The 23,471-nt window shown below is 34.2% G+C and overlaps 1 protein-coding gene across 1 annotated transcript in view; it reads left to right on the top strand.

Annotated features, from left to right (window-relative positions):
- Window positions 1-23,471, top strand: part of LOC145539114 (uncharacterized) — a 541,345-nt gene that overhangs the window by 229,030 nt on the left and 288,844 nt on the right. Inside the window, exon 5 of the mRNA XM_081572606.1 lies at window positions 4,400-4,507. The gene's annotated coding sequence lies outside the window, so the exon portion shown is untranslated. The remainder of the gene's footprint in view (window positions 1-4,399; window positions 4,508-23,471) is intronic.

Below are 23,471 nucleotides of genomic sequence, written 5' to 3'. Positions count from 1 at the left end.
CATGTGTGGGCTGCGGGACCCACTGAGGTGGTCCTGGTAGGTTGGCCAGTGTCAGTTGCTCAGTAGTGTATGACTTTTTGCAACCCCGTGGACTGTGGCCCACCAGGCTCCTCTGTCCATGGGATTCTTCAGGCAAGAATGCTGGAGTCAGTTGCCATTACCTTCTCCAGAGGGTCTTCCCAGCCCAGGGATTGAACTTATGTCTCCTGCATTGCAGGCAGACAATTTTCGGTTTGCTTCCTCTGCACCGTGACTGGAAGTAAACAAGTCTAAGTATGTGCTCTTAAGAATGAATCTTGGTTTCTTATATCCCTCCAGTAAGCCTCACTGGTTTTCAAACCAGCTAATGGGCTTGTCTTCCTGGTATTGGACTCCAGAGATGGAGTCCCTAATATGTAGACCCTCCGGTAAGATCCCCAAGGTTGTGATAAGTCTCCTCTTCCTTGTCCCCTGCTAGAGGTGCATTTCCTGACCAGATTGCTGCTCGTGCAAAGTCTGTGTTGTTCTTTTCTTTACAGCTTTTGTTGTAGAAAGGCTATTCTGCTAGTTCTCAGGTCAATTTCAGGGAAAGTTGTTCTATATATGTATTTATAGTTTTGATACGTTCATGAGGGTAGGTGAGTCCAGTGTCCTACTCTGCCATCTTGATCTCTTCCTAAAGGCATGCCCTTTTGTTTTTAATGAGACATAGTCAGAAGTAATCACCAGGCTTACATGAATTCATAAAATGATAACTTATGCCTTTTTTGAAGCAAAGTATCATAAATAAATAAATTATAGCCCTTGCTTACCATGAATCTTTCAGTTTAGTTGCTCAGTCGTGTCTGACTATTTGCGACCCCATGGACTGCAGCACACCAGGCTTCCCTGTCCATCACCAACTCCGAGAGCTTGCTCAAACTCACGTCCTTGAGTCTTTACTAATGCCGAATTTCTTACTCTGTATTGAATATCCTGCGGTGTGTTTATAATGGTTGCATAAGATTAAAGATATTTCACTGATATATAAATTTGTCTTCCATCTCCTTACAAGTTTTCAGCCTCTCTTTAATCAAATACTTTAGCAAGATATCAAAACATGGAATTTTAAATATAGCAGTGTGTATATGTTGATCCCAAACTCCCTAACTGTCCCTTTTCTCCTATTCTTCCCCCTGGTAACCATAAGTTCTTTCTCCAACTCTGTAAGTCTGTTTCTATTTTGTAAGTAAGTTCATTTGTATCATTTCTTTTTTAGATTCCACATATAAGGGATGTCATATGATATTTCTCCTTCTCTGTTTGATTCACTACACTCAGTATGACAGTCTTAAAATGGATAACAAGGTCCGACTGAAAGAGATGGGAATACCAGACCATCTGACCTGTCTCTTGAGAAACCTGTATGCAGCTCAGGAAGCAACAGTTAGAACTGGACATGGAACAACAGACTGGGTCCAAATAGGAAAAGGAGTACGTCAAGGCTGTATATTGTCACCCTGCTTATTTAACTTATATGCAGAGTACATCATGAGAAACCCTGGGCTGGAAGAAACACAAGCTGGAATCAAGATTGCTGGGAGAAATATCAATAACCTCAGATATGCAGATGACACCACCCTTATGGAAGAAAGTGAAGAACTAAAGAGCCTCTTGATGAAAGTGAAAGAGGAGAGTGAAAAAGTTGCCTTAAAGCTCAACATTCATAAAACTAAGACATGGCATCTGGTCCCATCACTTCATGGGAAATAGATGGGGAAACAGTGGAAACAGTGTCAGACTTTATCTTCTTGGGCTCCAGAATCACTGCAGATGGTGATTGCAGCCATGAAACTAAAAGACGCTTACCCCTTGGAAGGAAAGTTATGACCAACCTAGATAGCATATTTAAAAGCAAAGACATTACTTTTCCAACAAAGGTCCATCTAGTCAAGGCTATGGTTTTTCCAGTGGTCATGTATGGATGTGAGAGTTGGATGGTGAAGAAAGCCGAGTGCCGAAGAATTGATGCTTTTGAACTGTGGTGTTGGAGAAGACTCTTGAGAGTCCCTTGGACTGCAGGGAGATCCAACGAGTCCATCCTAAAGAAGATAAGTCCTGGGTGTTCATTGGAAGGACTGATGTTGAAGCTGAAGCTCCAATACTTTGGCCACCTCATGCGAAGAGTTGACTCATTGGAAAAGACCCTAATGCTGGGAAGGATTGGGAGCAAGAGGAGAAGGGGACGACAGAGGATGAGATGGTTGGATGGCATCACTGACTTGATGGACATGGGTTTGGGTAAACTCCAGGAGTTGGTGATGGACAGGGAGGCCTGGCGTGCTCCGATTCATGGGGTCGCAAAGAGTCGTACATGACTGAACGACTGAACTAACTAACTAACTGTATTGCACAGGGAGCTCTGCTCAATGTTATGTGGAAGCCTAGATGGGAGGGGAGTTTGAAAAGAATGTGTATGTGTGTGTGTGTGGATGAGTCCTTTTGCTACCCACCTGAAATTATCTCAACATTGTTGACAAACTATACTCCATTTTAAAATAAAAATTTTTTAAAAATGGAATTTTGAGGCATGAAAAAATGTGTTTCACTAATTTTCATATCAGTTATACTTTTACCAGTTAAGTTGGACTCCTAATTATTTATAAATTAGAAAAAATTCTTACCTTTGCAAATATTTTTTGCAAATTAGTAGTAAATAGAATTTGAAAATTCTTTCTTATCCCTGAGATGATTTTCATTTTGCTATATTTGTATTTTATGATTTATTTCCCTAAGCTATGGTACTTATATTTCATTTTATAAAAGATTAGTGATTTTCTAGAATAACAAGTAAGATCAAGAATGCATTGCTGAGCTATCTAATAATCTCTTTACAGCATAAGGTATAGTTTGTATTCATTCTCATTAGTTATTCTTGTGAAAACTATTCTTATTTCAATCTGTGTACCTTGAAATCCCACTGAATATATCTGAGTTAGTCATTTTGAAAATATTCCCTTTGTACAATAAATTATTTTACATATGATCCATGCTGCTGCTGCTGCTAAGTTGCTTCAGTCATGTCCGACTCTGTGCGACCCCATAGACAGCAGCCCACCAGGCTCTGCTGTCCCTAGGATTCTCTGGGCAAGAATACTGGAGTGGTTTGCCATTTCCTTCTCCAGTGCCTGAAAGGGAAAAGTGAAAGTGAAGTCGCTCAGTCGTGTCCGACTCTTAGCGACCCCATGGACTGTAGCCTACCAGGCTCCTCCGTCCATAGGATTTTCCAGGCAAGAGTACTGGAGTGGGGTGCCATTGCCTTCTCCGATATGATCCATAGTAACCTTATATTGAGATTAACACTATTGAAATGCTACCCTGAATAGCTTATGTAAAATATTAGGTCTAAAATAAACATTAACAACAATTATAAACAATATTTCTCAAAACATAAATACTAAAATATATGAGGAAAAAAGCTGAAGCAACTAAAATGTTTACAGTTCTGGAATACCAGTTTATGACAATACTGATCTATGAAAATATAGGAAATAAGTTCTGGTAGATCAATACAAATATAGGGGAAAGATTTTTAAATGAGGTGAGCTTGAGGCAATCTTTAAAAAGCATCACTATCAGGAAACAGAAGGGAAAAAGATACTTTGGAGATCAAATACTAAAAGGAAAAATAATGAACAGGGGATATTGAGGAACTTTTAAGATGAAAGAGAATAAAGATTTAGGAATCACTATCTTACCAAAAAAGCAAAAGCACAGAAAGCCAATTAAACTGTAGCACTGTCTTTTAACACTGTAAAACTGTAACACTGTTAGATTAAGGAAAGAGGATGTTCTTGAATCTTATCTACAATGTAAGTAGACCAAAGTAATAGTCAACATTACAAAGCAACTATAACAAAATAAATTATCAGTTTAATTCTTTACATGAGAATTAACCCTGTAAATGAATGTAATAAATTAAACAAGAATTGGTTAAAATCAAGAAAATACATGGGAGAAAAGATTACATTTTCTCAGAAATGAAAGCAAAGTTATAATGTGCCCAGGAGAAGAAAAGACTATTATGAAAATTGACACTTAAAATTTTTTTTTCATTCAAATATGTTTTGGAAAATAACAAATTGTATGATGACAAATGATCTAGAATTAGATTCCTTTTATATCAATCACCCTATCACTTTGTGATGATGAATAAATCATTTATATTGTCTAAGTCTCATTTTCCTTTTTTTGAAACAAATTTTCTTATGTTAAATTTTATTATATTTCCTAAGATTTTTCATCTATTTAAGTTTAAATTCAGTCATTATATATCATTATTGACATTCTCTTGCTGTTATCTAACTGTTAGTTTTAATTTACCCTTCTGCTGAATTTTTACCATGCTTCTTCTTATGTCTTATATCTGTGTCTCCTTCAGGGCAAGGTACAGTATCAGTAAAAACCTGTGAGGCCTTAGATCAGAAGCACTGGAAAACCAGAAGTTTTCTGATATGCATGCACATTATGGTCAGCGAAACAAGGTCAGGTAAGAGTGTATATCTGGTTATTTTCTTGATAGAGAATATGAAACTCAATAGATGATCAGATTGTATGTACCCACTTTGTAATGGAAATTGAGAAGTAATCTCAGAACTGACATGGGAGAATAATTAGGGCCTTAATCTGTATAAGGGCAAGCCGAAGTCAACTTGGTTGTCTATTAACTGTCAATCACTCAATTCCTATAGGTCTAATAAAATATTCAGGATATTACTTCCTGCATTTATGTGCCTTTATCAGGTAAATGCTTTTATGGCTTTAATATTACATACAACAGATTTTAATGACTGTTTCATTTTTTTGATTAATAGTTGAAAGCTCTAAATTCATTCAAAATCTCTATAAGGCTTAGTCTTCTATTTTGTTCATGGATTATTCATTTTCAAATTAACAATTCATGTGGTCATGTATGTAAAAATGTAATCCAAGGTATACTTTCCTTTCATTATTTATGCTTTCTACGTAAGTTAATATAAATCTGCTATTTCCTTGAGGGTAATTTAAAGTACATTGCTTCAGGATTAATGAACTGTAACCAAAATTTTTTAAATAATTTTTCAGTTATATGACTCAAATTGAACATTTTTTCATAGCTATGAGTGACTTAGTTATGAATATGTTCACTAAAATTACTTATAACCACTTTGATATTCATTTCTGAACTGTGCTTATTGTGGCTTATAGCAAATGTACCTCCTACTCACTCATAGATGGTTCAGTGGAGATGTGGCACTTAATTTAACTCTATTTATCTGTGGTAAACATGCACAGCAGGTTGTGTTTTTTCTATCTCTTTCTTATTTCTAAAATTAAATAATAAGATATGGTGAAAAAAAAGGTTGAGGTAGAGTTGTTCTAAATAAAATAAAACCAACAAAACAAAATTAAAATAACTCAGAAATTGTTAAGATTACTTTCTCAAATAAAGAAAAACTGAGATAGGAAGAATGTCAGTGAAGAAGTGTTTATTCTTAAATTGTCCTCTTGCTTTTTATCTTTAATGACCAACTATTACACCACTTAGCAGAAACAGTTTTACACTAATATCTCTAGCTAAATTTTATCTTACAAATCTAATTTTGTGGTTGTTGCAATTGTTTTTACATTTCCTTTGAAGCAACGTTTCAGTAAAATATGCTTCTAGTTGATGAGAGTAGAATAATCTCCTTCTACCTCCCTTCATACTGTAAGACCCTCTGTACATATGTTTAAATTCATGTTTAAATCAATTTGTCATTGTGATCATTTTATTTACTTACAATCTTTGTCCCTCATTTGCTCTCTTTGTATATCTTTTGTCTTAAGAGCTATATCCCTTCCTCTTTGTTTCTTCTGCTGTGTTTCATCTTGATTGTCTTTTCCCAAGTCTTTTCCCCTATCTTTTTGCAAGATTGGGAAATTATACTCAGAAGTATCGGACTCACTTTTCTGTCTAGTATGGCCTCTGGTCTTGAGTCAAAATGTGATGTACCTATGTTTCGTTGAACAACTGGGAAATCATAATGTATGGGATACTAGTGAAAAGATCAGAAAACAGAGTAATTTAAAATCACTTATTATGGATAAGGAGAAGGCAATGGCACCCTACTCCAGTACTCTTGCGTGGAAAATCCCAGGGACGGGGAGCCTGGTGGGCTGCCGTCTGTGGGGTCGCACAGAGTCGGACACAACTGAAGCAACTTAGCAGCAGCAGCATTATGGATAAGGTAAAATAAATGAATAAGGTAAAATAAATAATTAGTTGAGCATGAGAGTGAATAAATTCCAACCTAGTTATTTTGAAAACCTATAAAATTCATAAAAGCTTAATGAAACATAAAAAGTCTATTAACCCAAAATACCAACAGAATTCACTAGGGATGATTAAGGCTGTTAAACAACAGATACATGAACAAGTCACAGAATGAAAAGTAAAACCATGTGTAAGAATATCAGTTACCTCTTCCAACACTGTATTCACTCTCATTTCATTTTATTAAATTCAGAGTAAAGCAGCAGAATGAATATAAAAGCAGTATTAATTGAAATTTAATTTCCTTATCCTGTATACTGGAACTTTGAAGAAGAAAAGAAAGATATCTAATTCATATAATTTGCTTTCTTTAAAAGATTTAATGGCTTAAAGTCAGCTTGTGGCTAGGTGGTATTTTTTGACATTCTTAATTATATAAGTTTTGTATTAAACATTCAGAACTATATTATTTATTTATTTATTTTGGAATGGCAGGATATATATATATATATTTTTTTTTAATAAATTTATTTATTTTAGTTGGGGGCTAATTACTTTACAATATTGTAATAGTTTTTGCCATACATTGACATGAATCAGCCATGGGTTTACATGTGTTCCCATTCCTGGACCCCCCACCCACCTCCCTCCCCATCCCATCCCTCTGGGTCATCCCATTGCCCCGGCCCTGAGCCCTTGTCTCATGCATCGAACATGGAATGGTGTTCTGTTTCACATACGATAATATACATGTTTCAATGCTATTCTCCCAGAACGTCCCACCCTCACCTTCTCCCTCAGAGTCCATAAAATTGTTCCATGCATCTGTGTCTCTTATTCTGACTCGCATATAGGGTATATCAGTATTGAATCAACATTACAAACATTCACAAATAATGTCACTCACATAATTTTAAATTATAAACTCTTATATAATATTATCTTTTAAATTTCAAACTTCAAATGAAAGTGAGTATGATCAAAGAATAAGCTACTTTTTAATTTATGTTTGTAACCATTACACATTTAATGGTATCAAAATAAAATTGGTACAGTGAAAGAGAAAAGATTTACCAAGTCATGTCAATGACTTAATTTCATGTAAACATTACTTAAAACATGGTGTTTGAGCATGTTATAAATATTGATTGTAGCACTGATGAATAGTATTGATAAAAGTTAATTACATATGGAAACTCACAAAATGGAGGTCATATAAGTGGTCCAACCTACCTTACCAATCCAAACATAAGTTAGCCTGCACTTAAAAGAAATGATGGTAACTGAAACCTAACATAAACCCATCACAGTCCTCTAACTTAGGCTTAGCTAGTTCCTTACCCCAGAAAATAGAACCTACCAATCTTATAAGGAAATTCCGGACCATCCAGCCAATCATGACCTGTTTCCACATGGCCATTCTAACTCTCTAAAATACTTTGCAGGCAGCCGCTGATCCATTGAGGAAGTCCCTATAATACTCAATTTTACCCAAAATCAAAAATCCATTGGAGTGAGTGCTAAACAGCTTGTGAGGCACTGTCGTTCCCCAACTAAGTTGCTTTCCCTTGAATAAAGGACATCAACCACATTACTAAGTTATTTTAGTTTTGTCATTGACAGTATATTCAGTTTGAAAATTAATAACAGTATCATAATTACATACTTTTTAACATCTACATTGAGATATATTCATGTATCATAAAATTCAACAATTTAAAGTACATAATTCAATAATTTTATTATATTTTAAGAAGACCTTTATAACAATCACCACAATATGTTTAGAACATTTTTGTCATTCCCAAAGTAAATATCTACCTATTAGCAATCTCTCCTCCTCTATCAGGGGATGTTTAACAGGAGGATTCCTACATGCTGTTTCTCATGAAACCTCTATTCCTTATCAGTGGAAGGGCAAGCCGTTCCCAGGACTGAGGTCATGAGATGAGACAGGCTCAGGTCTCCTTCAGTAAACATTCTTCTTAGGACAAAACTGGTTAGTCTCGATCCTCTTTCTTGAGATATAGATTGTCTCCTGACCTTGTGACAATTATTATTCCCTTGTTCCCTTGGTAAAATCGCTGTACGTTTGGTTTTCTGACCTTTATCATTGTCAAAAGAAATTTCTTGTACAACAGCATATATATACTCACAGAAAGATCATTAAAGCACCCTTCCTCCACCAGAGGCTTGGGTCCCCGTGTCTTTCTTTCTCTCTTTCTTGCTCCTTTTCTATCTATCTTTCTCTCTTTCACTTTCTTATCGTCAACTCCGGAACAGTAGGTTCCGGTCCATTAAAGGACCCCAACACTCCTCCTGCTCCCTGCATCTACATAAATGCTCATCTCCTTTCTATGCTTCAATATTTGCCTATTCTTGACTTTTAATGTAAATGAAATCATGTAGTAATAATTTTTTGTGAGTGCTTTCTTTTACTGTAATGATTTTAGGGTTCATGCATGTATCATGTATCAGTACCTGCATCATAGACTCAATGGACATGAGTTTGAGCAAACTCCAAGAGATAGTGAAAGAGATAGGGAAGGCTGGTGTGCTACATTCCATGGGGTCTCAAAGAGTTGGACATGACTTAGGGACAACAATAAAATTCTATTAGATGGATATGCCACACTTTATTGATCCATTCCTTAGCTGTGTACATTTGAGTTATTTTTGACTAGTATAAATAATGATGTTATGAACATGCATGAACAAGATTTTGTGTGTACATGTTTATTTCATATATATATCTATATAACCACAAAATCATATATGATATATATATCATATATGATGTGATATATCATAAATATATAGCACCACAAAATGACTTAATTTCATATGAACATTACTTAAAATGTGGTGTTTGAACATATTATAAATATTGATAGTAGTATTTATAAAAGTTAATTGCATATGAAGACTCACAAAATGGAGCTCTCTCTCTATATAGAGCTTCTCTTGTGGCTCAGATGGTAAAGAATCTGCCTGCAATGGGAGATACTCAGGTTCAATCCCTGGGTCAGGAAGATTCCCTGGAGGAGGGCATAGCAACCCTCTTCAGTACTCTTGCCCAGAAAACCCCATGGATGGAGGAGCCTGGCAGGCTACAATCCATGGGTTCACAGAGTCGGACACAACTGAGTGACTTCACTACATATATATATATATATATATGTATATACCTGAGAGTGGGAAGGTTAATAGGGTAACTCGGTTTAACTAATTGAAGAACTTGCCAAAATAGTTTTCCAAAGGCCAGAACCATTTAATATTTTCTCTAATATTTGTAAGGGTAACAATTATTTTACATCCTTACCAAAGTTTGTGATTTATCTTTTTGATTGTAGTTATCCTGGTGAGTATGAAGTTTGATCTCGTTGTGGTTTTGATTTGAATTTCCCTAATGGCTAATAATATTGTAATAACATCATAAACTCACTTTTCATTTATCATCTTTAAGAGAAAAATTATACAAAGACTGTGTCATTTATTAATTAGGTAACATATTTTTATTACTGAGTTGTGTTTTAAATATTTTGGATATCAGTCCACCATCCACCATCAGATATAATGCTGGACATCTTAATACTGCTGCTGTTTAGTTGCTAAATCATGTCTGATTCTTTGCAACCCTATGGACTGTGGAGGGCCAGGCTCCTTCTGTCTGTGGGATTTCCCATGCAAGAATACTGGAGTGGGATGCCATTTCCTTCTCTAGGGGATCTTCCTGACCCAGGGATTGAACCCACGTCTCCTGCTTGGCAGGTGGATTCTTTACCACTGAGCCACCTGGGATGTCCAATTAATTGGGTAACCTGCATTTTTATTATTGAGTTATGTTTTGAATATTCTGGATAACAGTCCACCATCAGATATATGGCTTATAAATATGGCTGTGGGTTTATCTTTTATTTTCTTCAGCACAATGTTTTAAGTTTTCATGTAGTTTAACTTTATTATTTTTGTCACATGTGCTTTTGGTGTGATAACTGGAAAACTATTTCCTTAAGCAAGATCATGTATCCTTTGAAGAGTTTAATAGTTTTAAGCTCTTACATTTAGATCTGTGTTCCATTTACAGTTAATTTCTGTGTATAGTGTAAATAAGGCCCTGGTTAACTGCTTTGCATGTGAATATTCAATTGTTCCATCACTATTTGCTGAAAAGTAATATCTTTCCACTTGTCAGAAATCAATCAGTTACTAATGTTAGGGTTTTTTCTGAATTCTAAATTCTATTACAATTTCTATGTGTCTGTTCATGTGCCAGTACCACATTGTCATGTTCCTGAAGTTTTCTAGCAAATTTTGCTATCTGGAAGTATGATTTCACCAACATATTTGTTTCAAGATTATTTTGGCCATTCTAAACCCCTTTCATTTTCATATGAATCTTGGAGTCCAGTGTGCCAGTTTCTACAAAAAAACGATAGCTGTGATTTGTCAGCCTTGTATTTCTGATTGTATTGAATTTGTAAATGAATTTGAAGAGTATAGTCATCTTAACAATATTAAGTCTTCCAATCCATTAACATGGAATATTTTTTCAATTATTTTAAAGATCTTCTTAATTACTTTTAATAATGCTAAGCAATTTTCAGTGTAGAAGTCTTGTACTCCTTTTGGTATATTTATTCATAAGTGTTTTAGTACTTGGATTTTATAAACTGATCTTCTAAATTTTATTTTTGAATTTTTCATTGCTAGTTTTTAATTTTTTTCCTAAATGTTCTCTAATTTCTAATTTCAATCTATTTAAATAAGCTAATTTATTTCTAATTTTATTCCACTGTCATCAGAAAACATACTTTGTATAATTTCAATCTCTTCAAATTTATTAAGGCTTGTTTTATAGCCTAACTTGTGGTCCATGGCCATGCTCTTATGGAGAATGCTCCATGTGCACCTGAAAAAATGTGTAGTCTACTGTTGTTGCTTGAAGAGTTGTTGGGTGATCCATTAGATCTGGTTGGAATTTCAATTATTCAAGTCTTCCATTTTCTTTTGATCTTCTGCCTAATTATTCTATTTATTATTGAAAATAGAGAACTGAATTCTCTAACTTTACTTTTGAATTTTCTATTTCTCTAAAATTCTGCCAGTTTTTGCTTCATGAATTTTGTGACTTACATTTATCATCATTAATAATATGGTAGAATCAACATCTGCCATATGATTATAGTTTTCTATGTGTCTCATGTCTTTTAATTCCCTTGTTCCACTTTAATGCCTTCTTTATTAAATGAATATTTGCTAGTATAACATATTCATTCCTTTAGTAGTTCTATGTATAGATTTTAATTACTTTATTGCTCATTATTTTAGAGCTTAAGTTAAACATCTTAACTTCTTGGATGTATTTTAGACATATAAAACCTCAATTTTAAAAATAAAACCTCAATTTTAAAATAACTTTGCCTTTTATAGTATTTTTTCCATCCCTCCTCTTTGTGCTATTATTTTAATATATATTCCTTTCATATGTTACAAAATCAACAAGAAATCCTCATCATTATTACTTTATATCATACTATATTTCAAATAAGCAGCGAGTAGTATGGAGAGTGAGTACACACTTATGAAATATGTTATATATCTTTATCTACCATTTTGATTTCTGTGGATTTCCTCCTGTGAGTTATTTTCTTGTGTAATTTTCTTATTCAAATATATCTTTGCTCCCCATCACCACATCTGTGCTCTTATTGTATAATACATTTCTATATATTATAAACAAATTTAAAAGAACAATTAGATAAATATTTTATATATTTACTTTTTAAGTGAATTAAGAAGAATAAAGAAATATACAATCATTATGTATTTTATAATCACATACATAATACCTTACTCAGCATTACTTAAAATTTTTTGCATACATTTTAGTGTTTGCAAATGTTTGTTACAAAACATTTTAGTGTTTTGCATACATTTAGTGTCTGTAGTCACTTTTTTCTTTGATCAGCAGAATTTGTATTTTTTTTTTTAAATATTGGAGCATAGTTGATTTACAATGTTGTGTTACAGGTGTACAGCAAAGTGAATCAGCTAAACACATACATATATCCACTGTTTTTTTAAGATTCTGTTCCCATATAGGCCATTACAAAGTACTGAGTAGAGTTACCCTGTGCTATACAGAGATTCTATTAGTTACCTAATTTATATACAGAAGTGTGTACATATCAATCTTAGTCTCCTTGTTTATCCCCCTACCTCCTTCTGTCCTGGTAACCATAAGTTTGTTTTCTGTATCTGTGACTCTACTTCTGTTGTGTAAATAAGCTAATTTGTACCATTTTTTTTTTTAGATTCCACATATAATTGATATGATAATTGTCTTTCTATTTATGACTTATTTCACTCAGTATTGTAGTCATTTTTAACATGAAGAACTCTCTTTAGTACTTCTTGATTAGTAGAATACCAGTGACAAATTTTTTCAGCTTTTGCCAATCTTGGAATGTCTTTATTATACCTATATTTCTAAAATACAGTTTAGCTAAATCTAATATTTTTGAGGTTTTTTTTTTATTTCACTATTTACAATATATAGTTACAGTGCCTTCCCCCCTGCCCCCATTTTGATAAACAGTCTGATTTAATTTTATTAAGGTTCCTTTTATGTGTTGGTTTTTTTTGGTCAGTATTTTTTATTATGATATTTCTGGGAATGGATCTTTTGTGTTGATCCTACTGGAATTCATTGAAAATCTTGGATGTATACATTACTATTTTTTATCAAATTTGGAAAGTTTTCAGCTGTTATTTCTTTGAATATTTTTATGTTCTTTCTCTCTCTCCTTTCCATCTGATACTCTAATTGCGTGTATGTTGATGAACTATGGCATTCAAAATTTTCTGAGGTTTTTTTAAATTTTCTTTATTCTTTTTAATCTCTTTGTTCTTCAGACTGTATCATTTCTATATATTTGTTTTTTCAAGCTTGCTACTCTTCTAACAGCTTAAATTACTGTGAAGTCTTCTAATGAATTTTTAAATTTTCATTTAAATTTTCATTTTCAACGTCAGGATTTTCATTAAATTCTTTTTTATAAATTTGTACTCTTTTGACATACCTGATTTAATGCCATCGTATCTTATATTTTTTGAATCTCCTTTAGTTATTTGAACATATTTATAATAGCTGATTTGAAGTCTTTAGTCAAGTTTAACAGGGCTTGTTCAAAAATAAATTTTATTACCTGATGTTTTTCCTGTATAAGAGCCACACCTTCCTATTACATTATATGTCTTCTATATTTTGTTGAAAACTGGATATTTTTGATAATATAGCTACCCTGGACACTCAAATCCTGAAGGTGATCTTTTCATGGTAATTTTGTTTGTGTAATGGCTTGGCTAAGCTTTCTACGTGAAATCTCTTTCCCTGCAGTACGTAGCCTCTGATTTTTTGTTTATTATAATCTTTCAGCCTGGTTCTTTAAGAAGTTCTCCAGATTAATGTATGTCACTTGCAAATCTAAGGTTATACTTAATCCTAGCAAAGCTTTTAGCAAGTTATATTTTACCCTGTACAATTGTATGTGTGTGTGTACATGTATATATATATATATATATATATATATATAATATATATATATAAACCACAGTAAGTTGTTACTTTGTCCCACTTTCACCCTAGAACTAACAGATTAGATTTTTCCTCTTGAATCACTTTGATCACTCCTGAGAGTATGCAACCTTAGATGCAGATACATACTTCCAGATTTTATTTTATTCCTGGTTTCCTATGAGTTGCTATGGGTCATAGTAGCTTATTGTTCACCCTGTGGTTGGCAGAGGTTTTGATTAAACTACTAGTGCCATTGAGACTGCCACTCTTTGTTTACTCAGAATGTTTTCAACTTGGCTCTATTTTCTGCTCTAATTGCTTTTGAGTAGAGGCAACCTAGCAGTTATTAACAGTCTTCCTAACTGCTCGAGTTGAAACTGCTAGACTGTTTAGAAAAACAGTCATAATTTAGAATTGTACTCTAAAACTTTCTAAGTGTGTGGACATTGCCAAATTTCAGAAACTCTTGTGTTGGTTTATCACATCTTCATCACAAATCTAATTGTTCCTATCTCATAGTAGTATTTGGAAAATTAATTATTTGTGTGTGTGCTTAGTTGCTCAGTCATGTTCAACTCTTTGTGACATCTTGGCCTGTAGCCTGCCAGGTTCCTCTGTCCATCAGATTTTTCTAGCAGGAATACTGGAGCGGGTTGCCATTTCTTCCTCTGGGGGATCTTCTCAACTCAGGGATTGAAGTCACATCTCTTGCATTCTTTACTTCTCTCCTGGATTCTTTACCACTGAGCCACCAGGGTGGCTTAATGAAAAGTTAATTACATAATTCCATAAATCATGATTACTTTCATTCTATAGTCATTCATTCTATAGTCAACAATAATAGTCATTGTTATCAACTATGATGTCTTTTTAAAACAATTAGATTGAACATAAAGATTTATTTTTTGCTTTTATTATCTATAAACATAAGTGACTCTTTTTATCTTAGATTATGACTCATACATACCTTAATAATTATATAATATTTTATCCTATGAGAGACTAAAATTAGTTGGTATTCTTTTTCTTAGGTTTGAGTTATACCATCTGACTCCTCACTTTTCACTCTTTCCTCTTTATTTTCCATCTCTTCTTTTGATGATGTAGAGTTGTAGATTTTTTGAAAGCATACATCCTACTAATCTGCTAGTGGTTATCTTTAATAAACTTAAAAAAAGTTTCCTATTTGCTGTTAAAGTTGAAGTAAAATCAAATGTGATATCATCAATCTAACTTCATGAATTAAATTTTAGCATATTTTCATGACCATATTTCACTTGGCATTTTGTTGATATAATCTGAGTGGTGGTGGTGATGGTGATGTTAATTGATCGTTTAAACTGGCTACATGAGACACTGCCTTTCTTTTATCCCATGATTTGAATCTTCCCTAATTATTTTTTTGTATGTGTATGTTTTGGTTTTGTTTCACATTCAGGTTAACATTAATACCACATTCAGTTCAGTTCAGTTCAGTTCAGTCACTCAGTCATGTGCGATTCTTTGCGACCCCATGAATTGCAGCACGCCAGGCCTCTCTGTCCATCACCAACTCCCGGAGTCTACCCAAACCCATGTCCATCGAGTCAGTGATGACATCCAACCATCTCATCTTCTGTCGTCCTCTTCTCCTCCCGCCCCCAATCCTACCCAGCATTAGGGTCTTTTCCAATGAGTCAACACTTCGCATGAGGTGGCCAAAGTATTGGAGTTTCAGCCTCAACATCAGTCCTTCCAATGAACACCCAGGACCGATCTCCGTTAGGATGGATTGATTGGATCTCCTTGCAGTCCAAGGGACTCTCAAGAATCTTCTGCAACACCACAGTTCAAAAGCATTAATTCTGAGGCGCTCAGCTTTCTTCACCATCCAACTCTCACATCCATACATGACCACTGGAAAAACCATAGCCTTGACTAGACGGACTTTTGTTGGCAAAGTAATGTCTCTGCTTTTAAATATGCTATCTAGGTTGGCCATAACCTTTCTTCCAAGGAGTAAGTGTCTTTTAATTTCATGGCTGCAGTCACCATCAGCAGTGATTCTGGAGCCCCCCAAAAATAAAGTCTGACACTGTTTCCACTGTTTCCCCATCTATTTCCCATGGAGTGATGGGACCAGATGCCATGATCTTAGTTTTCTGAGCGTTGAACTTTAAGCCAACTTTTTCACTCTCCTCTTTCACTTTCATCAAGAGGCTCTTTAGTTCTTCTTCACTTTCTGCCATAAGGCTGGTGTCATCTGCATATCTGAGGTTATTGATATTTCTCCCGGCAATCTTGATTCCAGCTTGTGTTTCTTCCAGCCCAGCATTTCTCATGATGTACTCTGCATATAAGTTAAATAAGCAGGGTGACAATATACAACCTTGAAGTGCTCCTTTTCCTATTTGGAACCCGTCTGTTGTTCCATGTCCATGTCTAACTGTTGCTTCCTGACCTGCATACAGATTTCTCAGGATGCAGGTCAGGTAGTCTGGTATTCCTATCTCTTTCAGAATTTTCCACAGTTTATTGTGATCCACACAGTCAAAGGCTTTGGCATAGTTAATAAAGCAGAAATAGATGTTTTTCTGGAACTCTCTTGCTTTTTCAATGATCCAGCGGATATTGGCAATTTGATATCTGGTTCCTCTGCCTTTTCTAAAACCAGCTTGAACATCTGGAAGTTCATGGTTCATGTATTGCTGAAGCCTGGCTTGGAGAATTTTGAGCATTACTTTACTAGCATGTGAGATGAGTGCAATTGTGCAGTAGTTTGAGCATTCTTTGGCATTGCCTTTCTTTGGGATTGGAACGAACACTGACCTCTTCCAGTCCTGTGGCCACTGCTGAGTTTTCCAAATTTGCTGGCATATCTAGTGCAGCACTTTCACAGCATCATCTTTCAGGATTTGAAATAGCTCAACTGGAATTCCATCACCTCCACTAGCTTTGTTCGTAGTGACGCTTTCTAAGGCCCATTTGACTTCACGTTCCAGGATGTCTGGCTCTAGGTGAGTGATCACACCATCGTGATTATCTGGGTCATGAAGATCTTTTTTGTACAGTTCTTCTGTGTATTCTTGCCACCTCTTCTTAATATCTTCTGCTTCTGTTAGGTCCATACCATTTCTGAAGCAGGGCAAAGGCTAATAGAGTTTTGCCAAGAGAACACACTGGTAATAGCAAACACCCTCTTCCAGCAACACAAGAGAAGACTCTACATGTGGCCATCACCAGATGGTCAACACTGAAATCAGATTGATTATATTCTTTGCAGCCAAAGATGGAGAAGCTCTATACAGTTAGCAAAAACAAGACTGGGAGCAGACTGTGGCTCAGATCATGAACTGCTTATTGCCAAATTCAGACTGTGGAAGTGACAAATAGATTTAAGGGACTAGATCTGATAGACAGAGTGCCTGATGAACTATGGACAGAGGCTTATGACACTGTACAGGAGACAGGGAAGAAGACAATCCCCATGGAAAAGAAATGCAATACCACATTACTTAACTTTTATTCAGAAAGAATTGTCTCTGTTTACCAATATTCTAAAAATGATTTTCTGTATCTCTCAGAGTTTTGTGACTACCTGAATAATTATATTACTATAGGCCACATTCTTTTTTTTAAATTGTGGTGTTTTGTATTGTAAATAATTACATAGCCCAAGGTGATTTTTGCTTCATTTTTAGTTTTATCTTATTTTTTCTGACTGAAAGCTTTTAGAAACTTACTTCATAATTTAATTGAATAAAAATAATATATTTAGATATCAAAACATGAATATTAATTTTTGCCTTTCATAATTTGATTTTTCTTAGCATTCGAGTCTCATATTATTTCCTTTTCATTAAACTTACTATTTCTTCTTTGAACCTAGGTAGTTCTATAATAAATAAACAGGATTTTTGATTCTGTTCTCAGGTTTTCTTAAATTTTATTTGAAAAATTTAATTAGTGTCTTTATTTGCTTTATATTGCCATATTTCTGAAGAATGTTTTAAATTCTTCATCATTTTTATACTCATTTTTTTGCACATGCGGTTTTTTCCTTGGTTTCATTATAATTTATAATAGACAATTTTATTTTTATCTCCAAATGCTGTTTTTTATTCACTCAGTCATGTCCGACTCTTTGCGGCCCATGGACTGCAGTATGTCAGGCTTCTCTGTCCATCACCATCTCTTGGAGCTTGCTCAAACTCATGTCCATTGAGTCGGTGATGCCATCCAACCATCACATCCTCTGTTGTCCTCTTCTCCTCCTGCCTTCAATCTTGCCCAGCCTCATGGTGTTTTCCAATGTGTCAGCTCTTTGCATAGGTAGCCAAAATATTGGAGCTTCAGCTTCAGCATCAGTCCTTCCAATGAGTATTCAGTGTTGATTTCCTTTAGGATTGATAGGTTTGATCTCCTTGCAACCCAAGAGACTCTCAAGAGTCTTCTCCAACATCACAGTTCAAAAGCATCAATTCTTTGGTGCTCAGACTTCTTTATGGTCCAACTCTCACATCCATACATGATGACTGAAAAAAACAGCTTTGATTATATGGACCTTTGCTGGTAAAGTAATGTCTCTGCTTTCTAATACGCTGTCTAGCTTGTCAAACCTTTTTCCCAAGGAGGAATTTCAATTTCATGGCTGAAGTCACCATCTGTAGTGATTTTGGAGCCCAAGAAAATGACGTTTGTCACTGTTTCCACCATTTCTCCATATATTTGACATGAAGTGATGGGACCAGATGCCATGCATGATCTTAGTTTTTTGACTGTTGAGTTTTAAGTCAATTTTTTCACCTTCTTCTTTCACCTTAATCAAGAGACTCTTTAGTTCCTCTTTGCTTTCTGCCATAAGGGTGGTGGTCATCTGCCCATCTGCGGTTATTGGTATGTCTCCTGGCAATATTAATCCCAGCTTGTGTAGTTTTACCTAAAACTCAAGTCACTTTGTTTTAATTGCTCTTAGTTTTTATAGATACAATATCCCCTTGGCTGTTGTTAAAAATCTGAGTTAAATATTGTCTAAATATTTGTAGATGCTTATACTATTTGTTTTAATTAATTTATTTTTTATTGAAGGATAATTGCTTTACAGAATTTTGCTGTTTTCTGTCAAACCTCAACATGAATCAGCCATAGGATTCTTATACTATTTTTTTAAAGAGAGAAGCATTTTCTTTCATCCAGTATATTTTCATGGATTTTTAGCTTTCTCCTATGCTCATTTTATTTTTGTAAACATTTCACAGTTGCCCTTTGCTTGTTTTAGCTTGTAGTTACCTTCAGAAAAGAAATCCTGCTGTCTTAACCCGGCCATCTTGACATTTTCCTTGAAATAACTGCTTGTTTGAGAACCTGTTCTCTCCTCTCTGATTTTGGGGTGGGTGATGAGGTCCTTGAATGTTATTCTCCATCTATGTCATGGCATTCTCTAATGAGATACTCTCATAAATATATGATGAGTTTCTCTAGAGAGAAAAGAAGTGATTGTTAGCTTTCATCAGCACAGGCTTCTGTAACAATGCCATAGACTGGGTGGCTCATTAAAGAATAGAAACATATTTTCCTTCACATTTCTGAATTCTAAAAGTCCCAGATTAAGGTACCAGAAGTTCTGGCTTTTGGTAAGACCTCTCTTCTCTGCTTGCAGTTTGCTACTGCTCCCCGTGTCTTTCTATGAGCTTTCTTCTGTGCACTCTGTGGAGAAAGAAGTGCCTCATGTCTCTTCTTCTTTGTGTAGGGACATCGGTCCTATTGGATTAAGGCCACACTCTTAATGACCTCACTTAAAGTTTACTACACACTTATAGGCCCTTCCCCAAAATATAGTCACATGAGGCATTTTGGCTTCAACACATGAATTTAGGGGAAACATAATTTAGTCTATAACATTGTTGTACATTATATTTAATAGCAATGTCTTTTCTTCAGAACACTTAATACAATTATTTTACCACCTGAAATTATCTGTAAGAATGGAAAAACTTACCTTTCTTTTCACAATATTACATTTTCTGTAAACATTTATTTCTCCAATATAGAAATTTAATTTCACTGAAACATTAATATGTACTCTAGTGATTTGATAACAACATTCAAATATACAGAGCTATAAGAGCTGGTGGTGCCCAGTAACTATTATTTAACCACTGGAATGTTGATAAATGATATTACTGTGTCTCCTTAGATTTATATGTTGCTATGTTCATATTTGCATATTCTGTTTTTGTTTTTTTCTTGAGAGTATAACATTTTTACATAAGAGAAAATTTGTTCTTTTCCTCAGTTGTTATTAAACTTAACCCATGTTATCCAAATTAGCTTCTATGTGGTTGCCATGGATTTCAAAATGCAATAATATTTAACTCAAATGCATAATTCATGTCATCTCCCTCACATTTTGCTTTATTAACATTTGTTTTGTCACAGTGTATTCCTTCAGTATATAAGCTATGGATTCAAATTTATTTTTCTCTTCTCTCCTCTATTTATCAAAAAACTCCCACTTATATGAAATCAGAAAACCCAGAAATGATTTACTAAATGTTGTCTGTTCTTCCTGGAATAAGTTTAAAGTAAAATTTTACCCTTTTCTTTTTATAAACTAGACTTCCTTTATTAGGTAAAAATAATCTTTCTTTATCTAACTTCATGTATTTGGTGAAAAAATTGCCTAGTGACTATCTTCTGTGAGGTACTGAGCTAGATTCTCAGAATTCAAAGGTAAAAGGAACAGAAATTATACTCAAGAATTTCACTGTCGTGTAGAAGACAAACATGAAGATAGGAAAAGAAAGAATGTGAAATAGTTAGTCGCTCAGTCATGTCTGACTCTTTGCAACCACATGGACTGTAGCCCACCAGGCTCTTCTCTGTCTATGGGATTCTCCAGCAAGAATACTTAAGTAGGTTGCCACTGCCTTCTCCAGGGGATCTTCCCAACCTAGGGATTGAACCTGGGTCTCCTGCATTGCAGGCAGATTTTTTACTGTCTGAGCTACCAGATCTTAACTGAAGATAGGAAAGAGGGATAATGTTTTATAAATATTAAATACTACTAAATTATCATCTGGGTGATATAAGAGGTGAATAATATTCCATTGTAATATATGCCACATATTCTAAAAACAGTCATGTAAGAGCTCTTGGGCTTCTTCCATGTCTTGGCTGTCGTAAATAGTGCTGCTGTGAATACAGGGGTATGTGTATCTTATCAAATTAGTGTTTTTAGACTTTTTAATGAGAGCCATTCTGTCAGGTGTCAATTGATTTCTCATTGTGGATTTGATTTTCATTTCTCTACTAATTGAGCATCTTTTAGTGTGTCTATTAGCCATTTGTATATCTTCTTTGGAGAAATACCTGTTCAGATCTTCTGCCCATTTTTTTTGACTGCATTGTTTGTTCTGTTGATATCATTATATAAGCTGATTGTATATTTTGGATATTAATTAATAGCTAATCTGTCACATCATTTAGAAATATTTTTCTCCTGTTCTTTAGGATTTTTGTTTTGTTGATGGTTTATTTCCCTAAGCAAAAGCTTTTAAATTTAATTAGGAAACATCTGTTAATTTTTGTTTTCATTTCTTTTGCCCTAGGACACATATGCGAGAAATCATTGCTACAATTTATATCAAAGAGAGTTTTGCCTATGTTCTCTACTAGGAGTTTCCTGGTTTGAGGTCTTAAATTTAGGTCCTTAAACCACTTTGAGGTTATGTTTGTATATGTTGTGAAGGAATGTTCTAACTTCATTGATTAACATTGAGCCGTACAACTTTCTCAAAACCACTTGTTGAAAAGACTGGATTCTCTCTTTTGTATAATTCCTGCAGCCTTTGTCATACATTAATTTACCATAGGTATATAGGTTTATTTCCAGACTCTCTATTCTGTTTAATTGATGTATATGTCTGTTTTTGTGCCAGTGCTATACTGTTTTGATTACTGTGGCTTTGTAGTATAGCCTGAAATCCAAGAGCATTATACCTCAAGCTTTGTTCTTTTCTTCAGAATTTCTTTGACAATTTTGGCCTTTTATTGTTCTGTATAAATTTTAAGATTTTTTTTTAATTCTTTGAAAAATATCATGGATATTTTGATAGGAATTATATCAAACCTGTAGATTTCTTTTGGTAGTAAGGCCATCTTAAAAATGTTAATTCTTCCAACCAAGAGCATGAGGTATAGTTCCATTTCTTTGAATCATCTTTAATTTCCTTCATCAATGTTTTATAGTTTTCACAGTGTAGGTCTTTCATCTCCTTGGTTAAGTTTATTCCTAGGCATTTTATTATTTTGATGAAAATATAGACAGTATTGTATTTTCTTTTGCATTCTCTTTCTCATATTTAATTATCAGTTATAAATGTGAAACAGATTTCTATGTATTAATCTTTTATTCTTCAGCCTTGCTAAAATCACTTTTTAGGCTTATAGATTATGAGTAGAGACTTCTGATTACTGTCTGTGTAGTACTGTGTAATCTGCAACTGGTGACTCTTTTATACTAGCTTCCTTCCAATTTTTTTATGTTTCATTTCTTTTCCTTGTCTAGGTAGGACTTCCAGTACTCCATTAATAGATATAGGATAAGTGTTAAACTTCTCCATCTTACTTAATTTAGTAGGAAGTCTCTCAGCTTTCCATTGTTGATTATTGACTGTGGAATTAGTATAAATGGCCTCTATTATATTGAAGCCCCCTTTATGCACTTTGAATCATGAATGGATGCTTAATTTTGTCAAATTTTTTTTTTCTGTGTCTATTGAGATGATCATGGAGTTTCTATACTTTCATTACTGTGGTTTATTAACTGGTGGATATTGAACCATCCTTGCATTCCTGGAATATACCTCACTTGATCATAACATATGATCCTTTTATTATATCAAAGAATTCAGTGAGCTGATATTTTGCTGAGGACTTTTGTGTATATATCCATCAAACATATTGGCCTGTACTTTTCTTTATTTGTAGTGTCTTTGGTTTTGGCATCAGGGTAATAGTGTCTTCATACAATGAATTTGGGAGTGTTCACTCCTCTTCAGTTTTTTGGTCTAGTGTGAGGATAGGTAAAAATTCTTTTTTATATATTTGATAGAATTCCCCTTGAAGCCATCTGGCCCTGAAATTTTTTTGCTGGGTGCTTTTTAAATTTCAAATTTAATTTCACTTATAATTGTCTGTCTATTGAAATTGTCTGTTCTCTGTTCACTTAGTATTGCGAGGTGAATATTTGTGGAAGTTTATTCATTTCTTTTATATTTTGCAATCTGTTGACACATAGATTGTCAATGACAATCTATGGACATACAGATATGTCAATCTGTTGACATGTTCATAGTGTGTCCGTGAATTTTTGTATTTCAGTGGTGTTGGTTATTTCTCCTCTTTTACTTCTTATTTTGTTTATTTGGGTCTTCTATTCTTAGTGAACCTGGCTGAAAATTTATTTATTATCTCTAAATAAAAAAAAAACAAATTTGTTCTTGGGTTCATTAATACTTTATTTTTTTAAGATCTCTGTTTTATTTATTTCCTATCTGATCTTTATTACTTTTTTTCTGCTGACTTTGGGCTTTGTTTGCTCTTCTTTTTCTAGAATTTGTAGGTGATAGGTTAGTTTGAGATTTTTCTTGTTTC

This window comes from Giraffa tippelskirchi, chromosome 2, assembly GCF_054371585.1.
Source record: "Giraffa tippelskirchi isolate mGirTip1 chromosome 2, T2T-mGirTip1v1.2.pri, whole genome shotgun sequence".
Taxonomy (NCBI): Eukaryota; Metazoa; Chordata; class Mammalia; order Artiodactyla; family Giraffidae; genus Giraffa; species Giraffa tippelskirchi.
The sequence above is the reverse complement of the archived record's forward strand: the minus strand, read 5'-3'. Positions and strand labels throughout refer to the sequence as shown.